Below are 20306 nucleotides of genomic sequence, written 5' to 3' on the forward strand. Positions count from 1 at the left end.
TTTCACTACTATAGACACGTAATTGTCAAAGTCAAGATTACTGTCTGTGTGTGTCCCCAAGTCTTGAATACTGGTTTGACCCTTAGGGTTATGTTGTCAATATGATGGTAACCAGGGACAGATGACTTGCTAAAGGATACTATTATGCATTTCTTGGCATTTAGTTTTAGTGTATGGCTGTGACACAAGTTATTTGTCCGTGTTGGTGGGGGAATTCTATGACTGCTCCTAATTTGCAGTCCTCTCAAACTTTACAGCCAGTGGCTCTTGATGTTGGCTTTGACGTCAGAGAAGTAAATGCCAGAAAGGAGTCGTCCCAGGACCAATCTCTGAGGGACTCCATTTGTGACTGGCCTCTATGTAGAGATGGACTTACCAATTCTAACTTTCTGGGGCCTGTCTGTGAGCCAGCTGGCTATCCACCTGGTGACATAAAGGTTTATACCTAACCTCTTGAGCTTGTCAACAATGCTTGAGTTGGGATATTGTGTTTAAGTGCCTTGGCCAGGTCAAGGTAGGCAGTGTGAAATATTTTGTTCTCAGCCATTGTTTTGGTGACCTTCTGAAAGGTCGAGTAGGCTTGCCTTGCTCTTGACAAAACCAAATTTGGTTGGCTCCAGTGTTTGGACGTTTCTTATGTCGTTATTGATAATTTCCGTGATAATTTTTTCCATGGCTTTGAATATGAGACTAGTGAGACTTATGGGTCTGTAGTTTCCAGGGTCTGTAGATGGCCAACTTGTGTGCAGAGAAATGACTGATGCTGTTCTGCATTCATGAGTCATGGAGCGTGTTTTAAGTCTACAGTTAAATAGCAATTCCAGAGGGGTTGATAGGTCATGTTTCATGCTGTTTTTAAGGCATTCTGGGATATTTTCCAGACCCATCAATTCAGTGTCCTTAGAGAAAGCCTTGAAGACCTGTTCTCAAGTGATAGTGGAAGGAGTTATATTTGATGGTATTTCCTGAGGGAAGATTAAGGGGAGAGAGGGGTAAAGTTATGTTTGAATTTGTTTGCCAGTAGGTTTGCGATATCTTCTGACTCAGTATTGGTGGCTCCATTAACAATGAGCTCTGCACACAATTGTGTATTGCCTTTGAGGTGGTGGACATAGCTAAAAAATGCCTTCTGGCCTGGGAGGTTAAATTAACCTCAAATTTGGGTTTGGTAGACTTTAGTTGTTCTCTGAGTTTTTTGTTTAGTTTGATGAGAATGCTTTTATCCTGCTGAGAGCAGTGCCTCATAATTTTTGGCATGATTTTCTTCCTTCTGTTATACAGGTACTGGCATTGTGATTCTACCAGGGTGGCTTGTTTTTTGAGCTTTTGTGCAGCTATTAACATGCTTGTATAGGGTTTCTGTGAAGAGTTTCGTATAGACAGCACTGTTCTCGGGGGTTTATGGGGGCTTGAAATTTTGCTAGGTTGTCACTTAATAGTAGGATGTTAACCTTAGAATAGTTCTTGAACATTCCAGGGTTAGCTGGGGCTCCTTGTTTTATTTTTACTTCAGAGGAGAACGTTTTATGATCTGACCTTACCAGATAAGACTTTACATTACGGGGTGAGCAGCAGTATAAGTAAAAGGAAATGGTTTGAATATTTTTTGCTGCTGGAGTTTTTTTTTTTTTTGGGGGGGGGGGTTGGATTATTATTATTGGATATAGTGCCTGTAAAATATAGTATGAAGCAAGGAAAGTGTAAATATTTTAATGAAGAAGAAACGGCACAGCATTATGTGTTGAATTGTAAAAAGAATGAAGTTTTTTTGGTACAAGTAGGAAGGTTTTTGAAATATAAATATGGATGTAATATAGTATGGAAAATATGAAAAAGAAATGATGTGAAGTTGACAGATGGGCTAAGATATTGATAGTAACAGTATGGATGTAGTGGAACAGATCCTGTTGAATTATATAATAAAACTAAGAATGATGAAATGTGTTGGCTGAATTCAAATGCTTTCTGTGCTGCACTGACATATTTTAGTTACACTGTATATACAGCAGTAAGAATGGGGTACCATGGGAATATATGATGTTGTGAAGATGGTATGAAAATAAAGAAGGAGCTCATATCTATACAGGAAGAATGTAGAGTCCCTGTAATCACAATTACGCAGGTAAAAGCTGCACTTTCTAAAGCCAAAAACACAGCATCCATGGGACCAGACAACATCCCAGGCTGCGTTTTACATGAACTTCAGAATGAATTGGTTCCCCACTTAAGCACCATGTTCAGTAATAGCCTCGCATCAGGCTTTGTGCCCACTGAATGGCGCACAACAACAGTTATCCCAGTCCACAAAGGGGGAGCCACCACTGATCCCGGGAACTATCGACCTATTAGCCTGACGAACCTGGCCTGCAAGGTCATGGAATGTATCATCATGGAACTCATAAACAAAGACATTGGTAACCTCCAAACTCTGAATCCCACCCAGTTCGGGTTTGTGAAAGGCAGATCATACCTCCTGAACCTGATCAACTTCTTTGAGGCAGTCACCAAAGCCGTAGATGAAGGTAAGGTGGTTCACACAGCCTATTTTGACCTCGCCAAGGCTTTCAACATCATCCCCCATTCTGGAATTATAGCTAAACTTACTAAACTAGGTATGAATCCCTACGTCACAAGATGGGTTGCCAAATGGCTCACTGACAGAACCCACACTGTAAAAGTTGCAGACTCCAAATCTGATCTCAAAGCAGTGACAAGTGGAGTACCACAGGGTTCCGTCCTGGGACCTCTCCTGTTTAGTATCTACAGGCTAACACAGAAGGCCTCTGGCTAACAAAGTTCGCAGATGACTGCAAACTAGGAGCCATAGTCAAGTCCCCAAATGATGTGGACATCCTACAGAAGGGTCTCACTGAGACAGATGCCTGGTGTCCGAGCCATGGCCTCAAGCTCAATGCCAAAATGTGCAATGTCATCCCCTTTGGTAAAAACTCTGTACCCATGAACTACCACATAGGCAGCAATCTACTTAACACTGAATGTGTGATAAGAGACCTTGGGTCTCAGGTGGACAGTAGTCTCTCCTTTGATAGTCACATCGCTGCAGTAGTCAGGAAGTCCTTCTACATGGCACACCTCATCATAAAAGGGTTCTCATCCAGGAAAAAAGAGGTCATTGTTCCTCTCTACTCGATACTCATTAGACCCATTATAGAGTACAATGCCCCTTTTGGAATGTACCTCACAAGACATCTGCAGCAGCTGGAAAGGCCACAGAAGTACCTTACAAAGAGGATTACTGGCCTCAAACAAATGCCCTACACTGACCGCCTCAAAAAACTCCAGCTTTACTCTGTAGCATATCGCCTACTCCAAGGTGATCTCTGCCTAACATATAAAGCTATGTCAAACCCAGAGCTGTTGGACATGCTACTCCTAAAGAAGTCCCAATCCCACCAAGCTACACGCTCTAGGGACCTAAACCTTGTCACCACAATAAACAGGACATGCTGGAGGGATAGATTCCTATCCTAGAGACTTCCCATACTCTGGAACAGGCTACCCATCTATGTCAAGCAAAGTTCTTCATTAGCACTCTTCAAGAAAAATCTTGATGAGTGGATGGGAAATAGGAAATACACCCCGGGGATCACTTCTGTGTTTCTGCTCGACAGTGGCACAGGAAAATAACTTTCTTGGGTGGCATAAGCCAGGGAACCTTTTTGGCTAGGCTTACGTAGGCCCTTGGGCTGATAGCCTAGTACCTACCTATGAACCTATGAATATCTGTAGAATGCGTGCTATTTTGTTTAGTAAATGGGATTCCAGATAGAAATATCTGATGGTTGTAACACACAGAAATGCAGTTACTTAAACTGGATAATGTGTGCAGTTGCTGGAAGCTGTGGGGTGGGACTATTCCTGAAAAAAAAGTTCAGAGATTTAAATTATAGAGGAATTTTAACATTTCCTGTGGATGAGCCTGATGGGTCACATAAGTGCAATACACATAGAAAGTAGATGTTGTTTCTGAGTCACAGATGCAAAGACTTTTCAATTCAAGTCTCATGTTGCTATGTTGAGTTTGCACATTTTCCTTATTCATATGTGGGCTTTTTTCTAGATACCATGATTTTCTTCCTCAAAAACATAAAAGTTGATTTACTAAAGATAATCTTCCCCTATATAGTGTACTGTATTGACCTTTGCTATTGCAGTCCAACTCATTAATGAAAAGCATCAGCAGTGGATCATTTCATTTTCCTGGTCGACAAACAGTCAAATAAATACAAAATGAAAACCTCATTGGCACTGGGTTATGACGGCCATCAGTAACACTGGTACCCTGAAGATTTAAATGAGAAGGGAAAGCCACATCACTGACTGACGCTTGAGAGACCAGAGCATGTAAAAGGGTTTGTTTGTGTGTGTATGTGTGTGTGTGTGGGGGGGTTATTGCATATTCCTTTGTGTTATAACCCTCTGTCAGACACCAGAGTGACAGTGTGCATGACAGACATGGGAAAAAGTGAACACTGAATGAATGGCAGCATACAAAAAAAGGGCATGCTCCACCGATGTATCTGTAAGTTTGTCTTTTAAACAATGGGTGTGATGGAGCTACGACTACCCTAGCTTGTGGAATGGCATCCACCTTTACCACATCTTCCCTACACCTCTGCACCTCACCCTGGAACTTACACGTGCTCAGAAGGTATAGCTTGATAATGGTGGAACTGGGAATGTGGAGAAAGAGATTTTTAACAAATGCGATGTGTATAGCCTTTTTAAAGAAATCAGATGTGAATAAACCTCAGCACTGAAATAAATAGGACATGCTGGAGGGACAGATTCATAACCCAGAGGCTCCCTTCACTCTGGAATAAAATCCCAGTCCAGGTTAGGCAGAGTCCCTCATTGACTCTCTTCAAGAGGAATCTTGATGAGTGGATGGGGGATCGTAGGTTTACCCCGGGTATCACTTCTGTGTCACTGTTAGACAGAGGCACAGTATACTAACCTCGAAAAAGGGCATAGCAAAATTAATTTAAAATGGGTGGCGAAAGCCAAACATACTCTGGCTAGGCTTATAAATGCCCTAGGGCAGATAGCCTAGTATGAACCTATGAATGTTAACTGGTGGAAAGAAAAATGGGTACAGTCATTATTATATTTGACTGCACACGCATGCTCACACACACAGACTCCTACATGTAGATAGTAAAGTGTATATATATATATATATATATATATATATATATATATATATATGGGTCTACCTGATATGACTGAAGGCTCTTATTACCGAAATCCAAAACACTGACACCAGAACACTGACAGCTCAAAACACTGAAAGCTCATTTGATCGAAGGCTCATTTGGTCGACACATGAAACCAAAGGATTATGCCCTTTCTCCACTGTAGGGTGACCCTGGAGTAGGAATAATAAGTTTGGAGTGGTGTGGGGGGCACAGCCCCCCACATATGTCATAAATTGTAAACATACATATGGATACATTGAACTGTGCCCCCCACACCCTCCAAACTTATTCCTACTCCAGGGTCGCCCTACAGTGGAGAAAGGGCGTCATCCTTTGGTTTCATGTGTCGACCAAATGAGCTGTCGATCAAATGAGCATTCAGTGTTTTGAGCTGTCAGTGTTCTGGTGTCAGTGTTGTGGTTTTCGATCATATGAGTTGTCGACCATATCAGGTAGAACCATATATATATATATATATATATATATATATATATATATATATATGTATAGGCTCCTGACAAAAGATCAAATGCTAAAAGAGTGAACATTATAACATGGAGCCGAGATAACAGAAAACCTATACAGGCTGTTATTGTGTGAGGTTGCAATATAGTAGGGACTGGGGCATTTGCACTTTTCTCACTGTAGTGTGATCATTGAGTTGTTCTGTATAATGAGCAGGGGGAGTGTGGGAGTGTGGGGGGCGTGCCCTCCCTGGCAAAAAAGCAGATTTTGTGTGTTGGCATGGCATTCGAGCTTCCAGGTGTTTGGGTAGCCAGGCTTGATATTCTAATGTTTGCTCTTTGGAGAATTCAATCTTTCATATATAGTTTATCTTTTCTAGCTAAACACCCAGATCTTATCATCATCTCTTGAGTAATCTTCCTGCTTTCCTTGAAGGTTATACATTTGATTACTATGAGAAGCTCATTTATGAAATAAGTCTGTTTATTTGATATTAAATAGCTTAACTCTACAGAGATATTTGTATAATAAGCCATAGGCCTTATAGGACAGACCTGGTCAACAAAACATAAAATAATAAGTAAATGAAACTAAAATTGTGCATTTTACTGGGTATCGTATATCTAGGGGATATTTAGATCTGTTCCTACTCTGGATTCCTATTTGCATTTCATAACCTAATCACTGAAACTGGGAGGAATAGAAAGCACATCTTGGCTTAATGGGACAACATATGGCTAGATGACGTGCTTGATAAAACTTCACTGAAAGTAATGTTTTGCTGACGGAAATGTTTTGTTGTCACACCAACAAATCTGATGTGTTTGCTTTGTATTATAAGCCACTTTGAGTCATCAGCGAGGATTTGAAAGGCAGGAAGTAGGATAATCTGAGTGACAGAGCAAATGTAGGAGAGGTACCTGGCAAAGTTCGAGAAACATCCTAAAAGAATTGCTTTTTAAAAGGGGAAGGTAACTTCAGTTCTTTCTGCAATTTAAAGGAAATGCGTTATAACATTTATAAGAACAAAAACCAGTAGAAGTCACTGCAGGTTAATCTCTGATACTTTTAATAGTTTCTAAAAGTTAAAAGCAATTCTCACTTCTGCCATTCTACGTGAAAGAAAATGAGATCAGATGAGGACAGGATATTCTTATTAGATTCATCAGCTGTGGCCTTGTAGCATCTAGTGGAGAACACTATGATTTCTAAGGAAATAAAACAAGATTAGGATGTTTGCCTCCATGAGTATGTTTAGGGGTATGGTAAGAACAAAATTAAAATTAGTGTTATTTATTTATTTTACTGCACAATTTTGGATAGTGTAAAATACAAATGCAAGATAAAAATGCATTTTTTTATTTTCATTTTAATTGCTGTATTGGTCATTTAATAGAAGCAACAAATGTGAAATGTACTTTTTACAGCCAGCATAGGTCCCTATTTTGTTCCTATTTTGATTCTGGTTTTCGTTTACTCCAAACCTTACACTGTCTGAATTTAAAATAACATGATTTTCCTGTTTCTGTAGTCTGTCTACAATCTTTTGTGTACCTTTTTTGCTTTCCTTGAAATCATGATACTATTTCATTTTGGAATTTGTCAAAGCATTTTGTGTATCATGGGGCTTGCGTCTGCAGGTTCTGCATTACTGTAAGTTGTAACCCACAGATAAGTAGATAGCACAAGTACTATTGGACAAGAATCTTGGCACCCCACTGAGGCTATGTGATGAGCAAGCTTTACTTATTTCAAGACCTGTTATTTCCACTTCTGTATGTTATGGAGCATGCTTGATTTCTAAAGATAAGTAATTTTCATTGGCGCGTACTGTGTCCTCCTGTAAACATATCACAATGTGGCTGATGCAGACATTTGCATTTCATTTCAGCTTACTGTGCCCTCCTCTAACCGCACCCAAGTGTGGCTGATACAGACAGCTGCATTTCATTTGTGCGTACTGTGTCCTCCTGTAACTGCACCACAGTATGCCTGATTCAGTGCAGACTCTTGCATTTTATTGGAGCTTACTGTACCCTCCTCTAACTTCACCACAGTATGGCTGATGCAGTGCAGACTCTTGCATTTCATTTGAGCTTACTGTACCCTCCTGTAACCATACCACAGTGTGGCTGATGCAGACAGCTGCATTTCATTTCAGCTTACTGTGCCCTCCTCATGCAGATGCAGACATTCAGCTACACATTCATGAGGACAGTTGTCACTGGTTTGGTAAGCCAAGCCCACATACCTGGTTATCACTGTAACTTCATTGCCTGAAAGCCCTCTATTATTAGCTGCAGGACCACCACACACTCCTCTAGGGTTGGCAGACTAGTTTAGACACTCATTCTTATCCTCCCCCACTTGGTTGTTCCGGCACCTGAGCTGCTACATGAACTTGGGTCACCTGTGTTGTAGTCAGAGCTTTATCTCTCTTCACCACAGAGATGAGCCCTGTCCCGCCGTTAACAAGAACATAAGTATCTGTCTTTCTTAAGTACAATTATAGTACTGTCATAGGTATAGAAATTCTGCAAAGAAGCATTTCCTAGAAGTGTTATGAGTTAACAACACCAAAGCAGTTATAACATTTGCCCAGTTTTGTTCTGGAAAGTACTAATGTTTCTGCTGAAACATAGCATATTTCCCAGCTACCTAAGATCTCTACTTTACATTCCTGGTAAATGACAGACAGCGATGGAAATATACAAACAACCTTCTTAAAGCGTAGAAGTTATAATGCAGAAGTTTCCAGACACAAACCTGCCACTGCATTGTACCTGTCTGATTCTGAAAGGCTGCCATTAGTACTTCTTTGTACTTTTTGCTTGTTGTGTCCTAAAACTGTCTTTCTTAAGTGCTAAAAAGTTATCATCAGAATGATATAAATAGTAAGGGGCTTTTACTAGATGAGACAGCAGCACTTATTCTGGACCTAATCCACTCATACATTTTGTGTCTGACGTAAGTAGCTCCTGCTTTGACAGTCCAACTCCTACCCTTGGAAGTAAATAGATGTCTGAGTGGCAGTTGTTTCAAAAACTGCCAGGCATTAGTAAAGATCTGGAGTTCATCTTAACCATATAACCAGTAACCTCTGGTTAACGCATATTCTTACCACCTCCTTAGGATCCCTGCTGTGTCAGGATGTTGTGACATAAAATACAGTTTAGAAAGGAAAAGGGGAACTCATTTTTGGAGCCAAATTCATTGTTTTCAAAGCTGCTGTGATATCTCTGGTATGAGCCTTGATATTAGATACCCCATCAATCATTTTATCCCCACTGATGGGTTACCTGCAAAGAGGTTACAATTCAGTTCATTGTTCTTCACAGCATTCCATAACAAGCCTTTGTTGAAGAGAGTTATAGACCTTCAGGGACCTCGTATACCCTGAAATGTGCCATAGCTTAGACAGCCACCAAATGTTTTCCACCATCATGGTGTTCCAGCTTTGTAACAATGAACCAGGAACACCAGAGCCTTTGGAACTAATTAGATAAAGAGTATTTGGAAACCATGTTATCTTTATGCCTCATAGTCTCTATTCAATAGGCATTGCACCCAGTAGCTTCCACCATTTAATGTACTTCTATACACGCACAGACACACACGCACACACACACACACACACACACACACACACACACACACACACACACACACACACACACCTAGGGCCATTTTAGAGTATCCATTCCACCTACAGCATGTCTTTGGGATGTGGGAAGAAACCAGAGCACCCGGAGGAAACCAACGCAACTGCAGGGAAGACATGCAGACTCCACACAGAAGGCATCCCAGCCAAGAATTGAACCAGAGAACCTCTTGCTGTGAGGTGGCAATGCTAATCGCTGCACCACCGCGGCCACCCTTCAAAAGACATATCTAAGGTGCTGAAATACAAGTACTTGAACTAGTTAATTCTTTTAAGTGTAAAAAAACAAATAAATAGACCAAGACAGGAAAAACTGTACTACTACTGTAAAACAAGCAAGCAAAAAAAGCAAACAAATACATTTAACTGTAGCTACAAAGTATAGCAGCAAGGTGCCATGTCCTCATGTAGTCTTATTGTTTGTATTTACTGTGCTATTTGAGTATCAGTAATTCTAACACATTAAAGCTGCTCCTGTCTGACACAGGCATAATGATCATTTCAAATTGTAACTTCCATATCTGGAGGTATAATGTGTGTTTGAGACATATTTTCTTGAATTTTAACAGATAGTCCATGAATTTCATTATTATCTTACCACTGCCATTGTTAAATGTTCTGACCTGGTCTGCAGTTTTCACGGACTGCTGTTGTAAATGTGAAAGTATTAGTGGACATACATGGTTGCATACTTGTCAAATTACATGTATAAGTAATTATTAGCAGCAGAAAAATGAAAGCACCCGCAAAAATAATGAAAGAACCCAAGACAAATGTAAAGTTTCAGAAGCAATTATTTTATTGGTTCATATGTTCTTACTAGTCTTGTGACCAAGGAGACCACTGAGAAGACCAACCACATGGTATCACCCATTACTATAGCCTACTAAGCAATGGTATAAAAACTTTCAAAGCCCCTGCTAACACATCCAACAGTGACTCCTATGTAGAAGAGTACACAAATGCCCTATACAGCCACTTAAACAAATGCATTGACTCAGCTGTACCGGACAGGACTAAAACTAGATCCTCCTGAAAAACAAGCCACCCTGGTAGACTGTAAGTATAAATAAGTTATATAACAAAAGAAAGAAACTGATATCTAAGAACAGGAAGGAACTTACTCAACAGAGGAAGAATACCATTCACAGCTTGAACAAGCAAATCAGATATCTTGTAAAGTCTTCTGAGGTTAGTTACAACACTAAATTATCATCTCTAGCTAAAGATAACCATAAGGCATTCTTTAGCTATGTCCGAACCTAAAAGGGAAAGGCAAATGATTAGTGCCATAGTCATGGACTAAAACTAAACACAGAAAAAAAATGCCTCATTATCCCCTTTGGCAAATAAGTAGCCCCTGCTAATTATGATATAGATAGCACCCCTCTAAGCTCAAACCCAATGGTATGAGACTTGGGAACACAGGTTGATAGCAATCTCAACTTCGATCACCATCACATAGTGGTAAGGAAAGCCTTCTACATTACACATTTCATAAATAAGGACATCTTATCCGAGACTAAGGAAGGTATAACTCCACTATACTTGACCCTTGTCAGACTACTAATTGAGCACAATGCTCCCTTCTGTATGTATCTTACCAGACACCTGCAGCAACTGGAGAGACCAGAGAGGTTTCTAACCAAGAGAATCTAGGGCCTCCAAAACATGACTTACATGAAAAGACTGAAAGTCCTGTCACTGTAGTCTGTATGATACAGGCTGCTGAGAAGTGACCTGTGCCTGGCCTACAGAGCAGTCTCTGACTCTATCCTAATGGAAATGCTGCACATCTGCCAATCAAGTGGGACAAGAGTCACTCACTCCAGGGATCTCAAGCTAACCTGTGACATTAACAGAACATGTTGGAGAGACAGATATATCTCCTAGAGATTGCCACTCCTCTGGAATAAGTTCCCACTTCACATGAAGTAGAACTTCTCAATCCCCTATTTAAGCACAACCTTGACAACTGGATGAATGACCGTAAATTCACCCCAGGGCTGGCACCTATGTTCTTATGGACAGAGGTAATTGGTGCTGATCATATAGTTGCTCTGGTAACAATGACCATCTAACTATGGTCAGTTAGGGTACATGGGTTTTTACATGGCTAGGCTTGTAAAGGCCCTAGGGCCATTAAGCTAGTAACCTCCTATGAACCTATGAAATAATGGTTGTTCAATGTAAAGCATGTTGTTGGGTGATGGGTAGTAATGTGGTTGTAGCTCTTCTGCCCACAAAGGTAAGATAACCAACTTTTTCAGTACAGTCATAATTTTCAAACACCCACCTGTCCATTTTTGCCAGGTTTCTCCGTGATTATACTTGGCACTTACCAAAAGACTTTTGTCAATCTGGACTTCCTTTCCAGGATCCCTGAGTAATATTAGGCCTTGGAGAAGTTTCCAAGTGCAGACATCTCATAAGAACTGATACCAGTCCACCAATGATTTTGCTGACATTCCAAGGTGGTGTGCAGCTATACTGACAGGGACCTTCCTGACTCACCACAAGACTATCTTCACAAGTGATCGGAGAGGCAATCTACTTTTCTTAAACAATGTGCAAGTCAGCAGAACACCTTTACCTCTGCATTTCTTTGCTCTCTACTTCCAAGTGAAAGATGATCTGTGAGCAGCAAGGGATGCCTTATAGTCACAATTAAGACACTTTTTCTTCTCTGGCAGAATCACAAATGATTTTAAGAATGCTATAACTAAGCTCAAGGTAGAAGTGATTTCATTTAGCTAATTACCGTTGATTGTAGACATTTCCTTATATTTTGTAAAATAGCAGCAAATCCTTCAGTAGCTCCTGACCCGTTCTCTGGTAAGTTACAATTAAGAAAAATAAGAACTGGCTGTTTTTTAGTACAGAAAATACACTTCATAAAATGCATTTCAAATTGTGTGCCATGTGCTAAGGCTAACCTTCATTTTGAAGGACAGGATACATGTATTTTTCCCCTCAGGTGTGAAATGATACTTTAGCAGGAAACATCCTAGGGGAAAACAATGTCTTTTTAAAAGTGCACTTTGCCAGTGGCACATTCACCTTCCCTTAAACAAATATATTGTCCTAAAGCAAAGAGGAATTTCTTGTTACCTTTAACACCATTCTTAGAAGTTACATCAAACACCTACAGCATTTAAGCCATTTAGCTTTGTTTTCAAAAGTGCACCTTGCCAGACGCACATCCACCTTCTTTTAAAAAGATATATTGTCTAAAAGCAAATGCTTTAACACCTGCAGCATTTAAGCCATTTAGCTGTGGAGTCTATGGAGACTCTCAGTCTCAGGAGCATTCACAAATCACATGTGCAGGGGTCATTTCCATATGTGTCAATCGACAAGCAATGTAAGCATGATGTCACTGGCAAATCTGCATGCCAATCAGTCATACCTCTTTTGCATATGACATCACAACCATTATTCATGTCAGTATGATAGACCACGCCCACTTCTGCACTGTCCCCCGTGTGGGGGGTGGGGTGGTACATGGATACAATTATGCCAGATGAGATGTTTGATAAAACTAATGCTTAGTTGAAGGAATAGTCTCCTCACACTGGCAAGTCTGCTTTGTTTGTTCCATGTTACCAGTCACAGTGAGTCATCAGCTAAGACAATGGAAAGGAAAGGAAATGTGATACTCTTGTCTTGCTGACAGAGTGAAAGTAGTAGGAGTACCCAGCATACAGCAAGAAACATAAAAAAGAATCACTGTCTAAACAGGGTAGGTAAACCGAGTTCTTTTTGCATTTTAAAGGCAATGCTTTGTCAGACCTATAAGAACATAAATTTGTAAAAGTCACTGCATACTAGCCTCTATCACTTATTCGGAAGAGTGCCGTTCTAAGTGAGTGGAAATTTAATTGGATGAGGACAGATGACAGGATAATGTCTTTAGTTTGATCAGCTGTAGCCCTGCAGTATATCATGGGGAAGACCAAGCTTTCTAAGAAAACAAAATCACGTCAGGATGTTTGTCCATATGAGGGTATTTAGGGTGAGAAAGAATAGATTAATAATTAATATTAACTAGTTATTATGCTGGGAGAAGATTTTGATAATGTAGAATATCAGCACAATATAAATGCATCTTTTCTGCCTGTCGTGGTCATTTAACAGCAACTGCTAAGCATAAGTTGGGAACATTCTGTTACAGCCAGCACAGGTAGAGGGAGCACATTAATAAGTAATATTTCTAAGGGCAGTTATATACGTATATCACATATTTCTTCTCATTGTGTTTATTCATTCTCCTTAAACTAGTTCTTAGACTACCAAAACTAAATATAACATGATTTACAAGTTGTCACTCTCTTGCTTGTCTGCACATGATAATGCAGTCCCTGTGTATACTGTTTTGATTTCTTTGAAATCATATGCTATTTTATTGTGGAATTTGTCAAAGCATTTTTTTGTCTCAAGTCAGCAAGTTCTGTCAATGAAAGTAGTTATTCACAGATCAGTTGGCAGCACAGACATTACTGAAGAGAATCTTGGCATCTCGGAATGAGACTGTGCATGTGTGTGTGTGTGTGTGTGTGTGTGTGTGTGTGTGTGTGTGTGTGTGTGTGTGTGCACTTGAACAATTGCATTCAGAGAAGCAGAGAGGGCGTACCTGGGATTAAGAAATTTAGAACTTCTTCAAAAAGCGAAAACATGGTAACTGTATGTAGCTGAAACAAGAAATAGACCACAGAAGTTTACAATTAATATTTTTTTTCCTCAAAAAATGTATTGATGTTGTTATTAGAGACATCCGACAAGCACTAATTCAGGGAACTGCCATTCAAAAGCATTGCCGGGAGGATGCTGAAAGAAATGGAAGGGCAAAATCCTGTCTGTCCTGTTATGGAGACATAATCTACATTCAGAAAGAATAATTATTCATGGAAAACAAAATTATATCAGCAAGACTGATATCAAAGTGATTAATGAGTATTAGTGCTACATGCTCAAAAACACACATTTATTTATTTTTGGGTATAATTGTTCTTTAGAAAATTTGTTCTTGAATATTTGCAGTGTGGTTCCTGTAAATAATGTACCCGAACCAACTGGATGTAGTGCTGATACTTGAACTTATCTTATAAAATGTAGGTATTTAGGAACATCCTTTAGGGTGCATGGTGTTAAACAAAAAAAGGCACATAAAAAGTACTTTTATATGCACTTTTTATCTTATCTTACTATTGTACACTGTAGGTTTCATCATCTTTTCTTCAACGTCAGGGACATATCCAAAGTAATGGACTAACAAAGTCCAAAATCAAGGATAATTTTTAAATGTTACTGTAAAGTCCAAAATCAAGGATAAGTTTTAAATGTTACTCTTAATTCACTTAAAAAGTTAGTGGACCAGCAGATTTTGCTTCACCGTGCATTTTCTGACAATAAGAAGTATGAAATGCTAGTGTCTTGCATTATCTCTATGTAATACACATTAATTCAACGAAAAATCAAAAATATTATGAGTGATGAGGCAAAGTATGAGGCAAAATCTGGGGCGTACTGTAAAATCAGTGATAGTTGAGAGGTATGCTGTGTACTTTGAAAAGATAGATTGATCAGGTGGGAGTATATTTCTCTTGGATATTCACTGTGCAAGGGGATTCAATGGGACTATTTAGCTGCAGAAAGCAAACAATAATCTGGGGACTGAGTGCATTTGTTGTTTACCTTTATAAAGTTGAAATAAGGCATGATAGCTGGGTGTTTGGGACTTGTCAGATATCTTCCTGAATGCACATTTAGAAATGTTAGATCTTGTCTGAAATTACGCAGTTAAGTATAGGAGTATGCAGACCAATAAGTTTTCTCCCATAACTGCATTAAAAATGTTTTTCAGAGTAAAACTTGGGTGTAACCATAGCTTAGTGATGCACTGCTGTTATCCAAATTAAACTTTTTTTCAGAATTTCTTTTTAACAGCTTGCATGCCAAACAGGCTCTGTGGAACCTAGTCGGACTTTCCCGGTCAACAAATGATAAATAAAAAAAAATAAAAAATAAAAATGCCTTTGTAATATACATGGACATAGTTTTAATTTTTAGCAAGCTTTTCCCCTCAGCCCTCTAATGTTTCCATTCTAATACTTGGTCATATTTTAAACATTTCATATTTGGTGCTCAGATGAAGTCTTCTGCAACTGCAATATCACAGTAGGCCTTAATGTACTGCTGATTGGTTTTGATTTTATTCCATTTTCAGTTAATTGTTTTCATTAGATACAGAGAGGTTAAAGAGGGGGTTGCAAAAGGTAGAAGATGGGAATTAGGAGCCCCAATCATTCACATCCCATAGGTACAAAGTAAAGTGGGTGATTTGTATTCATACAGAAAAAGGCCTTACTTGGTAGTTTTAATAGGTAGTCCACAGTGAAGAGGAAGGAAGGTAGTTTTGCAGATGCCTTGACACTACAGTACAGCAGATGACTCTACTAACATGTCATTTTGCTTATGGCTATATCAGTAGGTGTAAAAGAAAAAGTCACCATGAGATTGTCAAAATTGCTTTTAATATATACTTAACAGTAGTGGTTTAAGAAAATTGGATGTCTTGGTCACTTAGACAGGTAATAGTGATGAATTTGGTCTCTTTATCAATTCCATCTGCACAGCATATGCAGACTTTAAAGTACAGTTTATAGACTCCAAAGTTATACCTCCTGGTTATAACATAATCTGCAATGACTGTATAAAGAGGAAAGGTGGTGGTATTACTTTAATATTTCCCAATACCTACCACATTTCCCCTTACAGCAAGCCAACACCAAAGTTCGTTTCAGCAAAGCTTCTTAATGCTTTCCTCAGAATAAAAAAATAATTATAAACAAATATGTATTACTGCCTTTACATCCCTCCTGACAATAATACAGCTATACTGGAAGATATCCTACACTGGATATCCTTAACATTTCCACAAGAAAAAATATTTCTAGGTGATGTGAATGTCAGTTGGTTGGACATAAACTCTAACCCCCTACATCTAGCATGAACTTCTATGGATTCACATAACTAATTAATAGTCCCACACATTATAAATTGTCTATTAGACTGGACCCTAGCATCAGACCCTAGCAAATACCCATCACAGGTACAATGTCAGACTCTCTCTCAGTGATCATCTCCCAATCTATATGACTAGACATCCCACACATCCAGTTAAATGGCATATTTATAAAACAACACATAACATTTCCAAGTTTAACCCAGAAATGTTCATTACTACACTACCATCTATTAACTGGAACTTCATAAAGAAGGAAGAGACTGAAAACAAATAATGCAGTTTGTCTATCCAAAAAAGTAGAATGCTAATGCAGGATAGAGAAAAGGCATGTAAAGAATGGTAAAAATATAAAACACCTCGATATCTTGAAAACTTTAGAATTGTACTAAAAAGCAAATAACTGAAGACAAAAAAATGTATTGTAATAACTGTCAAAGTAGTACTAAACACAACTGTAAACAATTTTGGACATCCATTAAAGAAATCTTACATCCTGGCCAAAAATTCAACCCAAACCCCTCTCCCAATAACACACTCGAAACTACAAAACAGTTCAACTCTTATTTTATAGATAGTATAGCATCCCTAACCAAGGATTCCTTAACATCTAATCCCAACCCTGCACAACAGCCACATATCACCATATCCACTTTCACCTTCAAACCTATGCTCACATCTTATATAGAACTACTCTTAAACAAACTTAAACCATGCTCCTCTTCAGCTGATGACCTTCCAAGCGAATACCTAAATATGGCAGCCGATAGCATTGCTTATCCTGTCTCAGTCCTTATAAATAGGTAAATCCAGGAATCCCACGTTCCCCTCTCTCTGGAAGAAGTCAAACATTATCCCTCTGTACAAAGGAGGAAAATCAATAGACATGGATATCTTTAGAACTATAGAAATCTTATCTTCCCTTGCCAAAATACTTGAAAAATGTATTCAAAAACAATTACTAGACTATCTCCTGCAGGAAGAACTCCTATCCCCTACACAACATAGCTTCCATCCTTCCCATAGTACTAGCACCACCCTTCTAACCTATATAGATGCTGTCAATAAAGCTAAAGATAATGGCAAACTAGTCTCTTCCTTATTTCTAGACTTGTCTAAAGCCTTTGACAAAGTTTGTCATAGCAAACTTCTTCAGGTGTCCTCACTAAGTGTCTCTCAGCCTACTCTTCTGTGGTTCAAAAGCTACCTGTCCAGTAGGTCCCCTCCTGTTTAACATTTTCACCAACACTTTATATACGTCCACCCTAATACAATATGCAGATGATTCCACTCTCATACGCACATCTGCAACATGGTAAACCTCCACAAAATTACTCAGGAAGCTTTAGCAGCCACTGAAACATGGCTTCATAACACAACTTACGCTAAACCCAAAAAAGACCAAACTACTACTTTTTTCCCTAAAAAATTAAATTTAAAGTCCTCTCTCTTGATGATACAACCAATGAAGTCACTTCTCATAGCAAACTATTAGGGGTGATAGTGGATGATAATCTTATGTCGACCTGCATATACAAAATTGTATAAGAAAAACTCATCAAAAACTGGGGATGCTTTACAGAGTGAAAACATTTTCACTGATGCAACTAAAACTACATTTTCCACAGCTTACCTCCTCTGGACTCTTCTTTATGGTGCTCCCATTCTTGATAACATCCAGGCTTCACAAAAACTGAAACTTGAACAATGGTATAACAAAGGTGCTAAATTTGCAGAACATACCCCTTTCAAAACCCACCACAACCCACCATGGAGCCCAATAATGATGGACTTTACTAGAGAACTCTGGTGTGTTATTTGTTTAAACAGTGGAAGCATAGATCCCCAAATCAAAACCAGCAGTAATCAAAATAATAATAATAATAATAATAATAATAATAATAATAATAATAATAGATTAATAATAATAATAATAGGATGCTAGTAGGTTAGAGAGATGATCGCTCTGCACCACATGATGTTTATATATTCTGATATTCACTGTGAACATATAATTTAAAATATGGTTCCATCTTGTTACCCTGTAAATTAGCTGGATAAAACGACAACTGAATGATCAGAACCAGTCATAGTTATAGTTTTGTCTGCATGAAAAAAAACAGAAAAGCGTTTTGTAACGAGTCAAAGTCCCTTGTGCCCTCATGACTGGGACTTCACCTCCACACCTCCTTTACTTACTCCCTTTGGTTCAGTAAGTTTTTATGCCATATTCATTTTTGTATTCAGGGATGTTTGTTTGTTTCAGACTGTGTGCTGTGATATATGGTGTTGCTTCTAAATAATACTTTCAATTGACACTAAAGTAAATTGTCTTTCTTGTGAAGATGGTGCCTTGTCCACACTGTCATTCTCACACTTGTCTGGTTCTGCCATTTTCCTCAGTCTTAGGTTTGTCTAAAGTATTATCCCAATATTTTATTAAGAACATTTTGCTTAGAAATCATGACTAACACTTTTAGAAGATTCTTCATTCTCTGCTTTGACCTTAGTACCATAGTATTCTCACAGATATTTGGTCTTGCCTTCTGTAAGATATGCGAACACTAACAGCTGTTCTGTTGCCACACCCCATTGTTATTACATTTTCTGCTGCTGTGCCCTTTGGCCAGGATAAAAGTCCCCACCCAGTCATGCGGCACAAAGCAGAGCTGTGTTGCTTATGGTGTGATAAACATTATTATAAAGCCACTGTTTTTATTACCATGGGGAAACCAGTGACTGTGAGTGCAAAATCATAGTATAAACAAGCATCCTATAATTTTAAAGTAAAAAAAAAACTATGTTTTAAATAATGCTGTCTTTAAACAGTTATCAGCAATTTTAGACATTTACTGAAGGATATTTAAATGTGGTCTCTAAAAGGTAAACAGTTTAAAACCAATTGACATTTTAATACTGGTATGCTTTCATGAAGTATACTTCATCAAAAGTTAACATTCCCAAATGAGTTGTATTGAGCTCTTTTTAATCCTTTAAAGGAGATAACACATTGATAAAACAGTGGGGTGTTATATTACTTTCTTTGTATGAAAATTTGACAAGAGAAATTTTTGGAGGGTGAGTATCATTTCTGATACTATGAGTGGGAAGCAGTCATTAAGAACAATATCCCTTTTCCCCATCATTACAAGGGGTATCTCCCCCCCTCTCTCTGTTTCTGTGTTTCACTTGGTACAGCGTAGTAGATGTGAGTTTGTTAAGAAGAGGTCCATCTTCAGTAACTTGTAGGACTTAACGTAGCAGCTCTTAAATTCATTCAGCAGATAAAATTTCCTGTGCTGCCAGACACTTCACTCAACCTGGTAGAGAGCACAGACGTTCCTAACTATAAAGATCAGTGGCCACAAAATTCTTAGTTACCATGACAGACTATCAGTTTTGTCTCTATATTTACTGTCTTATAGACTTCTTAGGGAATCTGTGTCTAGCTTTCAAGCCATGAAAGATCTAATGCTCTTTGACTTTCTGGTTCCTTCATGGAACAAATGGTTCTTCAAATACCAGGTTAAAGGAACTAAACCTTCATCAGCAGATAAATAAACATGGTGGCATGATAGAGTCATAGCCTACACCTCTGGAACAAACTTCAACTACATATCAAGCACGGTAGCACCCTTGCCACCAATAACGAAAACCTAGACAGCAGGATGGGCAACCTCAAATTCCCTCATGGCCTATCAGGTATTGTTCTCCCCGAGGCTAGATGGAACTTTTGAATAGAGTTTTTTGGCAAGGCTTGTAATGGTCTGTAAACGGATTGTCTAGTATTTGCCTTTAAACATACATATTTCTCATTCTCTAGTTTTTTCTTTCCTTGTGTTGTAGATCATAAGTACAACTGGCCCCAGGCTGTCTTTTTTGTAGAAAAACTCAAGTACTGTGGTAAATTTGTGATATCTTCTCACAGTAAACAGGT

General features: G+C 38.8%; 1 protein-coding gene across 3 annotated transcripts in view; it reads left to right on the forward strand.

The window, feature by feature from the left end:
• LOC122799895 (E3 ubiquitin-protein ligase RNF14-like) overlaps positions 1–20306 on the forward strand; it is a 513500-nt gene that overhangs the window by 145485 nt on the left and 347709 nt on the right. The window contains exon 1 of one of the 3 annotated variants that reach the window (XM_044069274.1): positions 6584–6655. The exons of 1 other annotated variant lie outside the window; for it this stretch is intronic. The gene's annotated coding sequence lies outside the window, so the exon portion shown is untranslated. Of the gene's footprint in view, positions 1–6583; positions 6656–12848; positions 13088–20306 lie in introns of those variants that run through there. One more of the 3 variants, XM_044069273.1, reaches the window with a different exon arrangement.

The sequence above is a fragment of the Protopterus annectens genome, chromosome 4.part0, assembly GCF_019279795.1.
Source record: "Protopterus annectens isolate FY-2018-M chromosome 4.part0, PAN1.0, whole genome shotgun sequence".
NCBI lineage: Eukaryota > Metazoa > Chordata > Ceratodontiformes > Protopteridae > Protopterus > Protopterus annectens.